We start from the raw sequence: 18,477 nt of genomic DNA, 5'->3' as shown, positions 1-18,477 counted from the left end.
CTTAACCCATATTCAGCTCATTGTTGAGCACAAGTCTCCTCTCAGATAGGCCAATAGTCTATCATGCTGGCCCAATGCGGATTGGCAGACTTCACACACGTAGAGAATTGAAAAATCTCAGGTAGTTAGGGAGATTTCGTTTTTTTTATTTTATTCTTTACAAGTTAGCCCTTGACTACAATCTCACCTGATGGTAAGTGATAACTAAGAAAATCTCAATCTGCCCAGCCGGGATCGAACCCAGGACCTCCGTTTTGTAAATCCACCGCGCATACCACTGCGCCACGGAGGCCGTCAAAAAACTATCGTGAGGAAACTTCCCGAACTACCTTCGTTCTTCGTTCGAGAACTTTTGAATGCACTTTATGATTATTCCATGTCACTAAAAAAAGATTTTTATCTTTAAAAGGCTGCCTTTTATCTAAATTGATTCACAGATACTATCCATTTGATGGATGCGATATACTTATCAGTGACTTAAAATAAATGGGTTGTAATAAATGATTAACACTCCTATTCTATAGTCTAAGATCCGGCGTCAGAAATATATACCCTCATCTGTTATTTATTAGTGATAAGAAATAAATGATAGATAATAATATTCACAGTGACTCATTGCAAATAGGTTGCCTAGTTAAAGTGCGGTCAGACATATTTTTCATATAATATCTGGGAAATCATGAACTAGGTCAAAGACCTGCCTAATAGAGTTGAATTAGTCATAAAATAAGCTTTCATTTGACATATTAGAAGACTTAATAACTGTTGAGGGTATTTTAATAATATTACTTAACTGTTTATATCTGCCAACCCCACAGTTGGAGTAGTAAAGCACTTTTTAAATTCTTTTTCTTCTTTTTAAATATACCTATATTCTATGAACTAGTATAAGTTTTTTTTAAATCAACCAATGAGGGAAGGTTAAATTCTACAAAATAAATAATAATTTAATGCTATCCGGCCGCAATTATGCAAGCTTTGTGCAATCTATCAATGTGAATGTTTTCTATCATTTATTTCTTATCCCAAATAAATAACAGATGATGGTATACATTTCTTATGCTGGATCTAGAACTATATATCAAAATCATATTAATATGTTCGTTCGATACACTCGTAATCATAATATAAACATAAATCGATCAATACATTCCATTAAAAATAATAATCAATACTGTCCTCTTTAATCTCTTCTCAACTTGAGAAGGTACTTTCTGCATCCACGACCGTGGGTTCGATTCCAACAACTGGAAAATATTTGAGCATGGGTTTTTTCCAGTATCTGTGTGTATTTCAGTAGCGAAGACTGAAATTTTCTCATAGGTAACTCTTTCACGTGTTTTTTTTTAATCTGAATGTGTTAGGAATCGAGTTGAGGAACCATCGCCCATGGTGTATTTAATATTTATACATTATATAAGTATTTATATGTAGTATATAAATGTTTATGAAAATTGTAATATCAACAGCTATCTGTTAGTACCAAAACATAAGATACTCTGTATGCTTACTTTGGGGCTAGATAGTGATATGTATCGTATTCGTTTAAGTATATTTATTTAAAAAAAAAACTTATGGCCACAGCTTTCCATTCTGGAGCTTACTCTAGCCACGCTGCTAAAATGCGACTTGGTGGGCTATTTTTTGCATTATGATGTTAATGATATTAACAGGAAAGGTTGAAACGCCACCTACTTCTACTATATGTTGCTTTCTTCTAAGAAATTCTTAACTCCGGAAGTGAGAATATCTCCGAAGAAAGAAAAGCCTCAGGTTATTTACTGATAGATAAGTAAATATTCGGCTAACTGTTGAGTACGAGTCTCTTCTCAGAAGGAGAGGATTAGAGCTTAATCCACCACGCTGGCCCAATGATTGCCAGATTGCCAGATTTCACAAACGTAGTGATTTAAGAAAATTGTAGAATGCAGGTATCCTCAAGATGTTTTTCCTGCACCGTTTAAAACATGTTATATTTAGTTTCTTATATTAGTTATTTTTCTTTTCTTATAAAAAAAATTAGTAAATGTATCAAATCAAATTTATTCGTTTATTGCAGTTTTTCTATTTGTGACTCTTACTCGGTTCGGAAGGGAAATGCTACTGAAAATAATCGTCAAGAAACTTAGAAAAGCTCTCCTCAACCGATTGAGGTTTTCTTAATTGGTCCAGGTCTGGCTGGTGGGAGTATTCGGCCGTGGCTAGTTACCACCCTACCGGCAAAGACGTCAAGCGATTTAGCGTTCAGGAACGATATCGTGTAGAAACCGAAAGGAGTGTGGATTTTCATCCTCCTCCTATCAAGTTTGTCCGCTTTCATTTTAGATTGCATTATCACTTACCGTCAGGTGAGATTGTAATCAAGGGCTAACTTGTAAAGAATTAAAAAAAAAAAGGTTTGAAAAGTAGGGTACTTTCGACCCTAAAACTCTGCAACACAACAAACTCGACCCAAGAAACGAAAAGACGTACCCAAGTATAAACTACCAACCAACTAACCAGACAAGAAACAAACCAGACCAGAGGTTTGCGACAGTATTAACCGGCCTCCGTTACAGGTCGCACGTGCCGCGTTCAGTTAGAGCCCACTCGGGCTGAACTGAAACGAAAGTACGTAAAAGACGAAATTAAAAAAAAAAACGAAGTACCGCGAATCTTAAATCCCTAAAGGGTGTTGATCGCGGTGCCGATTTTTTTCAAACCTTTTTTTCCGAAGTTACCGATTATTTCCAACTGGTCAATTGGTCGGCCGCTCGACGTCCGTTCGAAGTTAGTATCGATTTTTTTTGTTATGCTAATGCAGTACTTAAAGCTTTCGGCTAAACTGAAGCCTTTTGCCAATGATATGTTATGTATAGAGAGTCTGTATGCACAAAAAAACGAGATCGCGCATCTTAAATACCTGAAAGGTTGATCGCGGTGCCAATTTTGTAAAACATATTTTGCGAAGTTACAGATTTTTTAAATGCTCAATAAAATAAAAGGTTTCAGTTTAGTCGAAAGCTAAACCAATGATATGTTATGTATAGAGTTGGAAGTTTTTTGTTTTAAGTACAGTACACCTTGATTATTTAATCAATTCAACCAAATTCAATCAATGAATTCAATTAAATCCGTGGAGGGATAAACCGATTTTGTAAGACTTACGAGTATTTTGCTAAGTTGCGAATTTTTTGAAGTGGTAACAAAATAAACTATTAAAAAGCCTTCAGTTTAGCTTTCGGATAAACTGGAGTCTTGAAGGACTGAAAGCAAACTAGGGCACTTTTACTAATCTTGTATGTAGGTACTTGAAATAAAAAAAATATCCAAAAATTTCAATTCGGTCGAATGAAGTTGTGGGGTAAGGTAGGTTTTAATCTATCTATCATTAAGCTGAAGAGTTTGTTTGTTTGGTTAAACGCGCTAATCTCAGGAACTATGGGGCCGATTTAAAAAATTCCTTCAGTGTTAGATAGCCCATTAATCGAGGAAGGTTACAATCTATATATTATCCCCGTATTCCTACGGGAACGGGAACCATGCGAGTGAAACCACGCGGCGTCAGTTAGTATGTATATAACATGTAGGTAATTATATATTAAAAACTTTTCAAGGTAGGTAATTTTCCCCTTTGACATTTAGTCTTATGATAAACAATTTTACCTCCGTCCACGTTTACGTTTATTTTCGATTAATTAATCTTATAGCCTATAGGCCTACAGGCCTTCCTCCTTATAAGAGAGGGAATATACGAACAGAGCTTAGATATAGCGAGGACCTACCATTCCAATGCGGGATGGCGAGCTCAGGGTGGTGATGTTTCTTTAACGACCACTATCAGCTGATGTTAACAATGATCATGGTCTATAGCCATGTGGCAAATCCATTCTCTTTTCACAAACGCTAACGCTTCGAAAATTAAAACAGCTATGGGAATTCACTATACAGGTCACGTGATCAAGTTGTCGATCGTATGTCATTCCCACAGAACAGACAACGCTAAAAGCTAACGCTGTTAGCAATAGAAGTAGCAAGGGGACGTGGCCGGCGTACACCCGGGTGTGCGGAACAACGCAAGCGTGTCCGCGCATGTACTAGCAGTCTTGTTTTGTTCTGTGACAAAAGGAATAAATAATATTCAACTCTAAAGTAAGGGTGACATATTTCATTTTTCACTAAATATTAAACTGCCATTTAGGCCACGCTCCTGGATACGCTGGTTTCAATACAAAGAATTGGCACTTTATAAATATAGTTACCTACCTCTTATATATGTGGTCATTTCCATACATTTTGTTAGTTTTCGGAGCATTAAAGTGAAGCATTTTGGCTGGTGGGAGGCTTCGGCCGTGGCTAGTTACCACTCTACCGGCAAAGACGTACCGCCAAGCGATTTAGCGTTCCGGTACGATGCCGTGTAGAAAACCGAAAGGGTCGTGGATTTTCATCCTCCTCCTAACAAGTTAGCCCGCTTCCATCTTAGACTGCATCATCACTTCATTTCACCATCAGGTGAGATTGTAGTCAAGGGCTAACTTGTAAAGAACAAAAAAAAAACGCCGCATCGGAAACTTTTTGCCGCATGCCGTTTTGCCGTTTTTTTTTATTCTTGAAAAGTTAACCCTTGACTACAATCGTAAGTGATGATGCAGTCTAAGATGGAAGCGGGCTAACTTGTTAGGAGGAGGATGAAAATCCACACTCCTTTCGGTTTCTACACTACATTCTCTAAAAGCAATAGTTTTAGAGATATTTTCATGAAAATGAATATTATTTTTGAAATAATTATTATGACTTTTGTTAATGACTTTGTAATTTGCGTTTGTTTTGAAATGTTTGCACATTTTCCTAGACGCCATGACGAATCCAACGCCCTATGGCACGTATTCGTATTTTTATTCGCAGTAATCAAGAATTAACACGTTTTTAAATTAAACTATAGGTTTTATTTAAATAGGTTTTATTTAAAAAAAAAAACTATAGGTTTTGTATAGGTGAATTAACACGTTTTTAAATTAAACTATAGGTCTAAGATGGAAGCGGGCTAACTTGTTAGGAGGAGGATGAAAATCCACACTCCTTTAGGTTTCTACACGAAATTCTCCAAAAGCAATAGTTTTAGAGTTATTTTCATGAAAATGAATATTATTTTTAAATAATTATTATAAATTTTGCTTATGACTTTGTAATTTGCGTTTGTTTTGAAATGTTTGCACATTTTCCTAAACGCCATGACGAATCCAGCGACCTATGGCACGTATTCGTATTTTTATTCGCAGTAATCAAGAATTAACACGTTTTTAAATTAAACTATAGGTAAGTTAAAACCGTAACTGATTAAATTTTAACATTATGCATACCATGACTATCGGATACCTACACGTGACTTCTTTTTTGACGTTATTTACACGTGAGATATTTTTTTATTTTCCTATTATTTACTAGTAGACAATGACATAAACATATCTAATTACCTCATTTTATGAAGAGTTTATAGCCTTTTTAGCTTCTTTCTGTTTTTATAAATATCTTTAATCGGGTTTAAATAGGGGTTGAAAGTGTGTATGGAAAGTCCTCCATTTTTAAAGTCACAGTTATAAAAATTAGTTCATAAATCAAGAAAAAAATCAAAAATGTAATGTGATTCAAGAATTTTTAAATTCAACCCCTGAAAGGCTAAAAGGGGTTGAATAATATAAATAATAATAATAATCAGTCATTTATCAAGTTATATTTGTAAAATTGGTCTTTATAAGCTTTGTCTAACATTAAAAAGGAACTTCAAAAATTTCACCTCTGAAGGGTTAAAAAAGGGCCGTGATTGTTATGTTAGACAGTTGAAATTTTCACAGAGGCTCCCATACAACCAACTTGATTTCTTTTTCGTTTTAATATTTAATAGATAATGGTACGGAACCCAATAAAGTTCAGTCATATTATGTATTCTGTAGTTCAGCCAGATAAGTAAGAGTAGGTTTCTTTTTTTTTTTTTATTCTTTACAAGTTAGTCCTTGACTACAATCTCACTTAGTCACTCACAATCACTAAGTGATGATGCAGTCTAAGATCGAAGCGGGCTAACTTGTTAGGAGGAGGATGAAAATCCACACCCTTTTCGGTTTCTACACGGCATCGTACCGGAATGCTAAATCGCTTGTCGGTACGTCTTTGCTGGTGCTAGGTAGGTATATGTACTTAGCCGGTGTACGATGTTGCCGTATTTTACATTAGCATAGATTACATTAGCATAGATTAAGGTGCAAATCAGCCGCATTTCTGATATTATTATATAGTAGTAAATCTCTTTTCATTATAGTATAGTTCGTCCGGCAAAGTACCCAATGTTTAGTGCTTCTGCCAAAAACCATTACTAAAAATATTATACAGAACCTCCTTCATTTGAAAAGTTGGTTAAAAGTATTAAAGTGTAACATATGTTTAGCTATACTAATATTATAAAGAGGTAAAGTAGTATTAGCCCAGTGGATATGACCTCTGCCTCCGAATCCGGAGGGTGTGGGTTCGAATCCCGTCCGGGGCATGCACCTCCAACTTTTCAGTTGTGTGCATTTTAAGAAATTAAATATCACGTGTCTCAATCGGTGAAGGAAAAACATCGTGAGGAAACCTGCATACCAGAGAATTATCTTCATTCTCTGCGTGTCTGAAGTCTGCCAATCCGCATTGGGCCAGCGTGGTGGCCTATTGGCCTAACCCCTCTCATTCTGAGAGGAGACTCGAGCTCAGCAGTGAGCCGAATATGGGTTGATGACGAAAGTTAGTAAGTTTGTAAGTTTGTAACTTTCTTTGAAAGGGGTAATCTTCGGAATTACTGATCCGATTTTTTTTATGCGGACGAAGTCACGGGCGTCCGCTAGTACTTAGAATAAATCTGTACAAAAGTCAATTCTGTACATAAAATATATTTCCAAAATATTTATTATTATTAGATGATTAGTGATCGATACTGATGCCAAAAATGCAATCAGTAAAATTTTCGTCTGTCTGTCTGTATGTTCGTTATAGAAGTTACCCTTCGCATGAACTATAAAGTGTATCAATTCAGTGAAGTATGAGTAATACCATTCTGTGCCGGATGCAGGTCGGAGCCAAGATCGCAATCGACGTAAAGCTTGTCTCCACTTCCTTACATGACGAACGAATTTAGTTCATTCAAGCAAATTATAACTCCCTAACCGGCGCCTTGCGGTTTCACTCGCGTAGTTCACGTTCCCTTGAGACTACGCAGATAAAATATAGACTATGATACTCAGAAATAATGTGGCCTTCTAGTGGTAAAAGAATTTTCAAAATCGGTTCGGTAGGTCCAGAAATTATCCTCTCCAACTTTACCTCTATAAATTATTAGTAGACGCCGCGCGGATGCACCCGCGTGGTTGCTGTCCCCGTAAGAATACGGGGATGAAGTATAGCCTATAGCCTTCTTCGATAAATGGGCTATCTAACACATAAATTTTTTTTTTAAATCGGACCAGTAGTTCTTGAGATTAGCGCGTTCAACCAAACAAACAAACTCTTCAGCTTTATAATATTAGTATAAAATTGCTTTTTTTTATAATTTTAAGTACCTAGTTAATATAAATAGCTTACGATAATTATAATTTATACCTTTCTGATAAAAAAAAACCTTTTAAAACTAAAAAAAAATTAAAAAATAAACTACAAATACGGGTTTTCCATGCGGCAGAAGTTACGAAGTCTTCTATATCCTTGGTTTCTTAGTACTTTTGTCGCAGATGAGTTATAGGGTTTAAAATATTTATTATTTCACAAAGAATTCACTCATTCACTTATGTGAAACTAGTTTGGGCGTACAAGAATAGTAAAAAGTAGTAATAATAGTAGTACTAACAAATAAACTATAAACAATAATATATGATGTTATTAGATTTTTAATTATGTAATTTTATATTTTTAGTGGTACACTGTAAGCAGGATATATCTCAGATTTAATTATGTGTACTGTGCTTAACACTGCAATTCATTCCCATGGCAAATGTTAACAACCTCGAGCTCAGACCAATTATAGAAGGACCTGTATCGTACTCATAGTCACGAACAAAGTTGTCTGTCATTTTCTGAAGAAAACGAGCTTAGATTTGGTATATATCTTATACTAAACTAGAAGTTTTTGCTCGTTTTTTACACAATTCAATTACACAAAAAGGTATTTTTACGGAGCTCTTTAACCGACGAACACGATTACAACTATTTAATATCGATACTATAGAGACAGTTTTTATAATCGCATTAGATCGTTGATCATATACTTTGACAGAAAAATAACGTCTAGCGAGGCAGGTCCTATACAATAATTGGTCTGAGACCTCGAGAGCTTTCGACTCTGTCTTCCCATGAACTTTGCGATGGGGAGATAACTCCACAACGGCTCTGTTCATGCTAATAGCTCACTGATGCGTGTTGTAATGACCACATTACAACACTTGGGGCTTGTGATCTTGTTACGGTTTCTTTTTACCGTTTCCAAGTTTTAAACCTTGCAAAACATTCAAAATAAGCTCATATCAAAAATGTTGCATTATTTTTGACTTTTAAAGCCTTGATAATTAATAATTTTGCTATTAAGTAATACCTGCTTCCTACGTACTTAATTTAACCTACTACGATTTAACCTAAACCACAAGGTTCGGGGTTCGATTCATAATTGCATTTGGAAATATAAAGGCAAACTTTTCTATAGGAATTAAAATTGTCAGAGTTATAACTTGTAGCCGATGATGTAGATTAAACCATATATCAACCAATATTCAGCTCAATAAGCTCGAGTCTCCTCTCAGAATGCGAGGGGTTAGGCCAAAAGTCCACCACGTTTAACCAATGCGGATTGGCCGACTTCACACACGCAGATAAATATGAAAATTCTCTGGTATGCAGGTTTCTTCACGATGTTATTAATTCACCGTTTGAGACAAGTTTTTTGACGACAAGACTGACCATTGCTGACATATGAATACAACTGCGGAACCCTAAACTGCGCCCCACACGCGTTATTTTACCTAAACACATCATAACAATTCGGCAGCTTGTGTAAGGCATGCACCACTGGTTGGTAACCAGGAAGGAAGTTATAAGTAAGGCAAACTTGCACAGTGTAGAAATTTTTAATCATAAATAACGCTGAGCCAGCGATAAAAGACGCCATAACGCGGTGTGCGAAATGATAGACGTAAAGTGAGCAATAAAAGTGATATACTGCACTGACGAGGAAAAGTATACCTGCTTGAAATATACGCTGTAAGAGGAAATTCTCTTGACTTACTTGGATTACTCGTACTGCAGTATAGTTTCTGATTTCTCGTTTTAACAAAATTATAAGCTTTTATTCTGGTTGATCAGGTTTTGACGGCCTCCGTTGCGTAGTGGTATGTGCGGTGGATTTACTAGACGGAGGTATTGGATTCGATCCCCGGCTGAGCCGATTGAGGTTTTCTTAACTGGTCCAGGTCTAGCTGGTTGTGGCTGGTCTAGCTTGGTCCACGGCTTCAGCCGTGGCTAGTTACCATCCTACCGGAAAAACTTAACGCCAAGCGATTTAGCGTTCCGGTACGATGTCGTGTAGAAATCCAAAGGGATGTGGATTTTCATCCTCCTCTATTTTAATGAAATCCTTAACTTTTATTAATTGATATCGATATATTTCGGACCCTTATTCCATGTACTATTGTTGTTATCAACCCATATTCGGCTCACTACTGAGCTCGAGTCTCCTCTCGGAATGAGAGGGGTTAGGCCAATAGTCCACCACGCTGGCCCAATGCGGATTGGCAGACTTGACACACGCAGAGAATTAAGAAAATTCTCTAATATGCAGGTTTCCTCACGATGTTTTCCTTCACCGTTTGAGACACGTGATATTTAATTACTTGAAATGCACATATCTGAAAAGTTGGAGGTGCATGTCCCGGACCGGATTCGAACCCACACCCTCCGGAATCGGAGGCAGAGGTCATATCCACTGGGCTATCACGACTCTCCATGTACGATATGAAATTAATATTCGTATTGGCTATCATACTTACCTATGGTAGGAGCATATGCTAACAAATTCTGGCTCCATTAGATGAGGTTTGTCTGGGTATCGCAAGCTCTCAGTCCATTAAGCTATTAGGTACAGCGTGTTAATCTCTACCTCTGATTGAGTGTGGGATGATCTAAATACCCCATTAACACATCCGCACCGTTATAATAACACAATAAAATCATCGTCAGGAAACTTGCATACCAGAAAATTTTCTCAATTCTCTGCGTGTGTGAAGTCTGCCAATCCGCATTGGGCCAGCGTGGTGGACCTGTCTCACTCTGAGAGGAGACCCGAGCTCTGCAGTGAGCCGAATATGGGTTGATACCGAAACACTTGAATGCAATATTATTTTTTCTTGATTTTAGCAATTGAATACACTTAATAGAGGAAAATAACCCTCCTTTTTTTTTTACTGTACCTACAAATAAGAAAAGGTGAAATATTACAAAAGTTTGTTTTTTAAAAATTTTACAACCCTATATTTTGGTAATGGAGAAATCGTAATTAAGGGCTAACATGTAAAGAATAATAAAAAGGTTGCCGCATGAGCTGACAAACGACTTTTATAAAATGTGGACGGTCTGACTCCACATCTCTTTCTATATTTCACAAAAGTTTCTATATTAAAATATTCGCAATTGAAGTATAATCCCGCTTTATTCGAAACGCTTATTCAAATCGCGCCAACTATGCAAGCCGCGCTTTATTCCTCGACTCATCTTTATCAATATCTAAGCGGGGGCGGCTAGTGGTTGACCTAGTTTTTTTAATTTAAAATTCTCTTATTTGATGCTGTCTCTTAATCCATAGTTATTTTTATGTTTAGACTAGTTGAGGTCACGTGGATTCACCCGCGTGGTTCCCGTTACCGTAAGAATACGGGGATAAAATACAGCCTATAGCATTCGGAGAAAGCGTAGCTTCTGAGCATGATTTGATTGTTTGTTTGTTTGTAATGTTTCAAATCGATTCAGTAGTTCTCTGTAACTAAGTATTGATAAATTTTTAGGTTGCCTATGTTAGTTAGTGAAATTATTCAATTATTATCTTTGTTACGTTACGTTACGTTATCAACTCATATACGGCTCACTGCTGAGCTCGAGCCTCCTCTCAGAATGAGAGGGGTTAGGCCAATAGTCCACCACACTGGCCCAATGCGGATTGGCAGACTTCACACATGCAGAGAATTAAGAAATTCTCTGGTATGCAGGTTTCCTCACGATGTTTTCCTTCACCGTTTGAGAGATTATCTTTGTATTTACTAGTAATAAACAATTTTTTGAACCTAAGACCTTTCTTACATTTCACCCATGAACAATTTCGTCGAGGTTACTGAGTAATGTATACCAAGACGGAAAATTATCATGTACCAAACCGGTCAGAACACAATTACCTAACAAGGTCGGCGCGAATGACTTACGAAGCGACTAGTGGTTGCCCCTGACATTGTCTGCGTATACGGTATCACTATCAGTAGGTACTTAGTGAATCTCCTATAAAGTAATTGCCGATATCATCATTATTAGTATCTTTTAACGTTCCTCCTCGAATGAGGAGATCCGCAGAAGAACCAAAGTCACCGACATAGCTCAACGAGTTGCGAAGCTGAAGTGGCAATGGGCGGGGCACATAGTTCGAAGAGCCGATGGACGTTGGGGTCCGAAAGTGCTGGAATGGCGACCCCGCACTAGAAAGCGCAGTGTTGCCCGACCCCCCACCAGATGGACTAACGACATCAAGCGAGTCGCAGGGATTCGCTGGATACAGGTGGCTCAGTATCGTGACGTTTGGAAGTCCCTACAAAAGGCCTATGTCCTGCAGTGGACGTCCATCGGCTGATATGATGATGATGATGATGAACGTTCCTCTAAGAAGCCAAACCTCGTTATAAGAGACAAGGCTATGCCCAGAGATTTTACCCGCATAGCTTAATCTGGCACTTAACCACTATTATAATGAAATGAATGAATGAATGAATGAATGAATGAAATATACTTTATTGTACACCAAAAATAATAATAACAGGCAAGAAATTAACTTAAAAACTAATGTACAATTGGCGGCCTTATCGCTAATGAGCTATTATAATTATTTTAAGCAAGTTTTTTTGTTTTATTATTGAGAATTCTGAAAAGGAGATATTAAGTGAGAATTCTTTACTCGTTATTTGGGCCCCTCGACTAAATTTGATATAGGGCCCCCTCCAAAGAACGCTACGCCACTGGTTTTCAGATTTAATTTATAAGGTTATCGTTTGAATAAACCATTACACTTATGGTTTATTCAAGCGATAACCTTGTGGTCTCAGAAACTGGTTGAAATGTAACCTTAAATTATCTGCAAGTTCAGAGGTTAATAGCTAGAAAAAGCAAGTAACGTTTCAGTGATTATAGTTAAGCAAACTTGCATAATTATGTAGGTCAACGATATTTTATACTATAGATATGTGTCTACAAAATCACCGCAAAAAGTGATCCGAATATAGCTACTTCACTGAGTTTTTGTGTGTTTAATGCCATTACATATTTATGTATATAGAGTTTTTAAAGTTCCTAAACACACAACTCGACATCGTATACAATATTTAGTTATTATTTCCCTTTAAAATAAATACCTTTCGTTGTTTACTATGCAACTCAATGAAATTCAGACAATTGACCGCTTTTGTTCGCCCCAGTTTTGACGCGCTAATGACATATCTATAAATTATAAAATCTTTGATGTAGGTATAATTAGATGTAGGTATTATTAGATAATTGTGATTGCGTATCACAAGGAGTTCGAGTCTTGGGTTGGACAATGAGATTTTGAGCCTTTATTTCAAAAAATTCTCAGTCAAAATTCTTAGCTCGGAGATAGGAAGTTGCGTAGTAGATTCCCAACTGTTTAGCCTTTTAGTTATGTGTGTAGTACCTACTTATTTAATGTATGCATGTAGATATGAGTTTCTAACGCAACCTTCAAGACAAGAAATAATTTACTCGGCCAGAAGAAACCTTAATATTGAATATTCAAATAAATGTAAAAACCATTGCCTTACTAGCTCTATTGTCCAGTGGCCTGTCGATCGAGTCCTGCAGGACTAATCTGTAACCACAGAACAGACAACGCTAAAAGCTAACGCTTTTAGCAATAGAAGTAGCAAGGGGGCGTGGCTCGCGTACCCCCGGGTGTGCGGAACATCGCAAGCGTTTTCGCGCATGTACTAACAGTCTAGTTTTGTTCTGTGACAAAAGGAATAAATAATATTCAACTCTAAAGTAAGGGTGACATATTTCATTTTTCACTAAATATTAAACAGCTATTTAGGCCACGCCCCTGGGTACGCTGGTTTCAATACAAAGAATTGACACTTTATAATTCTAGTTACTTCTTATATCTGTGTCTGTAACGATGTTTCTAAAACGCGCTAGTGCAGGTTTCGAATTCACCTCTCTCTGTCCAACACGATACTATAGAATGAGAAAGAGAGATATTAATTCGATACTCTCACTTGCGAGTTATACAACATCGTTGCAGGATAGTACTGCAGGCTGGTAGGATATATTCATTTCTCATTATTCAAAGAACGTTTGTTCAGTCACCTTATTACTACACCCAAAGCCAAAATCTGTCTTCTTAAAATAGAATATCAATAGTATATACAGTGGCGAGCACTTCATAGATGCAGAAATACACTGCCTACCCTGAGAACTCATTAGAAACCTGTATTTGAGAAGGATTTTCCATTTTTAATATTTTTTCTTATAATGCATACCCTAGTTTAAACCGTTGTGCCCGCCACTGAGTATATATAAACCTTATATAGGCTATGCCGTCGCCGCCGCCCGCTAGACGCGCCGCAGTCCTGCAATAATTAGGGTTGTAGATTTCTTTACTATCGAAAGCATTAGGAATGTGTTCCACTACAAAGTAAAGAGACCAGTGTCAAAATCTGTCTATATCTCGCCGGAATCATAGAGTTTTTTGGTATAATCGAGGGTATAATCTCTCTCTATATTATTCCAAATTTGAGCTAGGTTCAGTAGTTTTTGCGTGAAGGAGTCACAAACATCTATACAACCATACTAATTTTCGTGTTTATAATATTACTTTTTGTATGCTGTGGCAACTTCACCCTTGTCAAAGACCAATCAAAATTCGTTTTCACTACTCTTGCTCAAAAACACTGTCATATTACCACTCCACAGCGGGGCTAAACAAGCATTTCAGCCCCTAGGGGCTAAAGTAATTTTGTTTTTTAATTCGTGTCTGTTACGAGTACTAGCCAAGTACTACCCTACTATAAAACGGAGGAGATTTTATTCGAAAATAGAATCATTATAAATAAGGCCCTGATTGTTTTGAAAAATAAATAAAAGACTGTAAATTGGAATGAAATGCAGCGTTCTTGTCTGTGGAATGCGTTCATTTTTTTATTTAATTTTTATTGAGTTGCGAATAGAGCGAGATTTGAAGTCATGGGACATCCTGTACCTACGGTAAAAATACCTCGTATATAATGGGTGTTTTTAGCCCCTTGTATAACAATCTATTTTCTTTGTTAGATAGCCCATTTATCGAGGAAGGCTATGGGCTATATATTATTCCTGTATTCTTACGGTAAGGGGAACTACGCGGGTGAAACCACGTGGAGTCAGCTAGTAATTTATAACGTCGGACTGGTGTTAAGTGTTAACCCTACAGAGTGCTATGAGTCATGTCGATACTCGTAAGCCCCAATGTCGCATGCAAATAGACCAATAAAGGTGTTTGCGCTATTTATAGATCCGCACTGAGGAAATCAATTGACACTACTTGATACTTGTACTACACTAGCTTTTACGCACGTCTTCGTCTAAATATAGAAAGAAAGAAAATATATTTATTACTACATTATGCCACACATCACAATTATTTAAGAATAATACCCTGCGATATGTGGCATAACCCAGAAAAAGGTCTTAGCTCAGCATATTGCTGTATGCTCCCCATAAACAAAGAACATACAGCGCTGATATAACATTTTTATGGTTTTTTATTCTTTACAAATTAGCCTGCAAAGTTGACTACAATCTCACCTGATTGTAAGTGATGATGCTACCTAAGATTTAAGCGGGCTAACTTGTAAAGGAGGAGGAGGAAAATCTACATAAAATGTTTGACTCTATCACTTTTATTCGAATATAATTATTCATGTAGGTAATGATTATAAGTAAAGCTTCGACAAACACATGACTGTTGGATCAAGAGTCAAATACAGAAGGCATTTTTGACTACCTCTGTGGCGTAATTGCGCGTGGTGAATTTATAAGACGGAGGTCCTGAGTTCGATTACCGGCTGGGCCGATTGGTCCAGGTCTGGCTGGTGGGAGAGGCTTCGGCCGGTACTACAAGGCGTATTTAGCGTTCCGGTACGATGTGTAGAAACCGAAAGGGGTGTGGATTTTCATCCTACTCCTAACAAGTTAGCCCGCTTTCATCTTAGATTGCATCATCACTTACCATCAGGTGAGATTGTAGTCAAGGGCTAACTTGTAAAGAATAAAAATAAGGCAGTGTTTCTTTAGACAGCGCACATTGGTTGCTTCAGAACCAATAATTAAATTAAACACGAAAACTATCGTGTTTAATTTATTGATGTGGTTTAATGTAAAAAAATTAGATAAAATACCTCATAAAAAATAATTAAATAAATGATTCAAAAGTCAAACTACCTACTAAAAAAAAGTTTTTATCATTACCTACTAAAAGTGCTCACTTCAATATTTACAGATGGAGTTAATTAAAAAAACTTTATTAATTTTTACAAGCTCACGTTTATTTACTTCCGTAAATAAACAAGTTCAGAATAAAACCACCATATTAAATTAAAAAAAAAACTTGTTATAACATAATTCAAGTGGGCAGTGTCCAAGTGGCCGAGGCGGCTGACCTAGATGCAGCCCGGGTCAATGACCTAGGACACCTGTAATTAAGCCCTATATGCTACGTGTATGCGATACTTTCTTTTTAATGGTAACCATGTTTTTATACACGACTTACCCCATTCATCATGATCAGCCTATTTTAACGACCCACTACGCTACTCCAATGCGGTTTGGTGGGCTTAGGCAAAGATTTTTATCCTATTAGATATACGACTAGCAATGGCACTAGCGGTAGCGCGTCGAAATTTAGGCAAACAAAGGTGGCTAATTGTCTTAACTTCAATTAGTCGCATAGTAAACAACGTAAGTTATTTAAACAAATAATATCTAAATATTGTCTACAATATAGAGTTGTGTGTAAAATATAAAAACTATATGACATACATAAAAAGTAAATAAACACAAAATTGTGCATGTGTGCGCTCAGTGGAGTAGAATTCGGATCACTTTTTGTCGGCACATGTCTAATTGTATAAAATCGTTGGGCTTGGGGTGATAATGTTATAATCGTGACCGAAATCGTCTTAACATGCTCTCCGTAGCAGGGTGTTAGTATCATCACCAATTTCCCAACTCCGGGCTGGGAATTAACTAAAAAAATTATAGAAGAAAGAAAAACTCACTATCTCATATAGCCCGATTCAGGATTCAGAGGCAGTTCCCCTCTTATACCTCTAAAAAAGGGGACTTACGAATGTAGTCGATAGTTGTATAGATTGTCTACTTCTAGAAGTCTTTCCCTGTTACATCATGTCATCGGTCCATCTAGTGGGACTCGCGATCCCAACGTCCATCGGCTCTTCGAACTATGTGCCCCGCCCATTGCCACTTCAGCTTCGCGACACGTTGAATTACTGATTAGATCACGCAGAGATACTCCGAGCATAGCTCGCTCCATCGCCATGCTGAGTGTCTCTTAGCCTTCTTATGAGGCAGGGGCGTAGCTACACCGTATCTGCCGTACCAATGACTAGCGGCCTCCGTGGCGCAGTGGTATGCGCAGTGGATTTACAAGACGGAGGTCCTGGGTTCGATCCCCGGCTGGACCGATTGAGGTTTTCTTAATTGGTCCAAGTCTGGCTGGTGGGAGGCTTCGGCCGTGGCTAGTTAACACTCTACCGACAAAGACGTACCGCCAAGCGATTTAGCGTTCCGGTACGATATCGTGTAGAAACCGAAAGGAATTCATCTTATTCCTAACAATCCACACTGGATTTCATCCTATTCCTAACAAGTTAGCCGCTTCCATCTTAGAGTGCATCATCACTTACCATCAGGTGAGATTGTAGTCAAGGGCTAACCTGTAGAGAATAATAAAAAAAAACAAAAAAAAAATCTTTCAAAAGAGAACGAAGTTTTAATATGCAGTAAAATCAACTCTGTGGTTTTAGTGAAGACAAAAGCGAAATATGTTTCCATTCCGAAAATTGAAAATGTTTTTCATATTTTCTTTGTGCGCCAAACGAGCCGTCTCTTTAATAATACAGATTCAAAATAGAGTGTTTGAAGTAGATAGCCGTTGCTATGCGGAAATTTATCATGTACTAGTGAACGCTAGCGATTTTGTTCGTAAGGAACCCCTAAATCACGACATTGTTTATCTATTTTATTGTATAACTAATCTTTTATTTGTTTTGTAGAAGAAGCTTTGAGTGCAATAATTAAAAAAAAACATTTTCATTATCATTTTAAAAACTTGTACACTTATCGAGTTTTATAAATTGATATAAAACTTGTATCAAATCTTTATAGTTAAAGTAAAAATGTATAGAAGGTGCTGAGAGTTTTCAATACAAGAAAAAAAATGTGCACATTGTAACTTTTTCTTCAAAATGTATAATAATATCTGCCTAAAACGAATACAGTAAGCCTATGTTCTGCAGTGGACGTCCATCGGCTAATATGATGATGATGATTGTGTAAAGTGTTCATTTTCACGAAGAATGCAGTAGGTATTTCAGAGTAGGTACCTATATAAAAGTTTTGTCAATCTTTTCAGGAGGTAAAGCGAGACACGCGTCGCCGGCTCTCCGCGAAGCTTTGACCGTGCTGCGAGAGGCGTGGGCTGAACCTAAAGCGCTCAGAGACCGTTGGTAAGAGATACCTACAATACCTATATCTATACTAATATTATAAAGCTGAAGAGTCTGTTTGTTTGTTTGATTGACCGCGCTAATCTCAGGAACTACTGGTCCGATTTGAAAAATTCTTTCAGATAGCCCATTTATCGAGGAAGGCTATATGCTATATATTATCCCCGTATTCCTACGGGAACGGGAACCACGCGGGTGAAACTGCGCGGCGTCTGCTAGTAACGTTATATACCTACCAGTGGCGAAGGATGGAATCACAGTATATATTTTTACTGTGATGGAATTTAGATGAACGAAAGGACGTTCCAAAGAAATGGAAATTCATATAGCGTGATACAAACAGGTTTTTCATATATCTAGGTACATTACAACATTGAATATGCATGGATTTTTAAAGGTAACCCGCCGGGAATCGGCTTGTTTGAATACT

General features: G+C 37.2%; 1 protein-coding gene across 1 annotated transcript in view; it reads left to right on the top strand.

Annotated features, from left to right (window-relative positions):
- The first annotated feature begins 2,528 nt into the window (after window positions 1-2,528).
- Window positions 2,529-18,477, top strand: part of LOC112054205 (uncharacterized) — a 53,652-nt gene continuing 37,703 nt past the window's right edge. Inside the window, exons 1-2 of the mRNA XM_052888291.1 lie at window positions 2,529-2,769; window positions 17,954-18,047. The gene's annotated coding sequence lies outside the window, so the exon portion shown is untranslated. The remainder of the gene's footprint in view (window positions 2,770-17,953; window positions 18,048-18,477) is intronic.

Source organism: Bicyclus anynana, chromosome 22 (genome assembly GCF_947172395.1).
Source record: "Bicyclus anynana chromosome 22, ilBicAnyn1.1, whole genome shotgun sequence".
Classification (NCBI taxonomy): domain Eukaryota; kingdom Metazoa; phylum Arthropoda; class Insecta; order Lepidoptera; family Nymphalidae; genus Bicyclus; species Bicyclus anynana.
This window is presented reverse-complemented; position numbering and strand designations above follow the sequence as displayed.